We start from the raw sequence: 662 nt of genomic DNA, 5'->3' as shown, positions 1-662 counted from the left end.
TTATGCCTTCTTCTTGGCCTCCCCACCATTTCTCTTTCTTTGTGAGTAAAATGTAAATCTAATCCACAAGTTAACATTTGCTTACAAGCTGTGCAAAAGAGCTCAAGGTTTTGATATTTGGTTAAAACAGACCTTTCAGGGAGACATTCTATTAGCTATATACATCAGCATGGGTCCTGGGTTTCTTTTTGCCCTGTTTCGACTATGCATTTGTTTTACTTATTTTGTTTTATTTTTTAATCAAGTGCAGTGGGAGGCAATCAATTTACCAACCACAATTCTAGTAGAATCAATTTGTTGACGGCATAATGTGAGAAGCTTGATGGGAAATCTGACTTCTGTCCTCAGACCAAGCATAAAGACATCTTTAGGCGGAGAGGTGATAAGGAATACCAGATAAAGTTGGACAACACTTTTGTAGAGACTCCATCCATCTTTTCTTGCAATCCATCTATTTTTTTCTTCATTTCTCTCCATTTACAACTTACATTCCAAAGTTTGGAATTTCATAACATCCTTGCCATCCTTACCTACTTACTCTCCTTTTATCCATAATTACCTGATACTACCTTAATTCTTATCGAGCTCGTGTAATTTACCTTCTCTGTGCTTGCACTTGGAAAGATAAACAACGCACTCATGTTTTCTATTTAATGAGTGGC

The sequence above is a fragment of the Hyaena hyaena genome, unplaced genomic scaffold (assembly GCF_003009895.1).
Source record: "Hyaena hyaena isolate Hyena2069 unplaced genomic scaffold, ASM300989v1 scaffold_16, whole genome shotgun sequence".
NCBI classification, from domain to species: domain Eukaryota; kingdom Metazoa; phylum Chordata; class Mammalia; order Carnivora; family Hyaenidae; genus Hyaena; species Hyaena hyaena.
The sequence above is the reverse complement of the archived record's forward strand: the minus strand, read 5'-3'. Positions refer to the sequence as shown.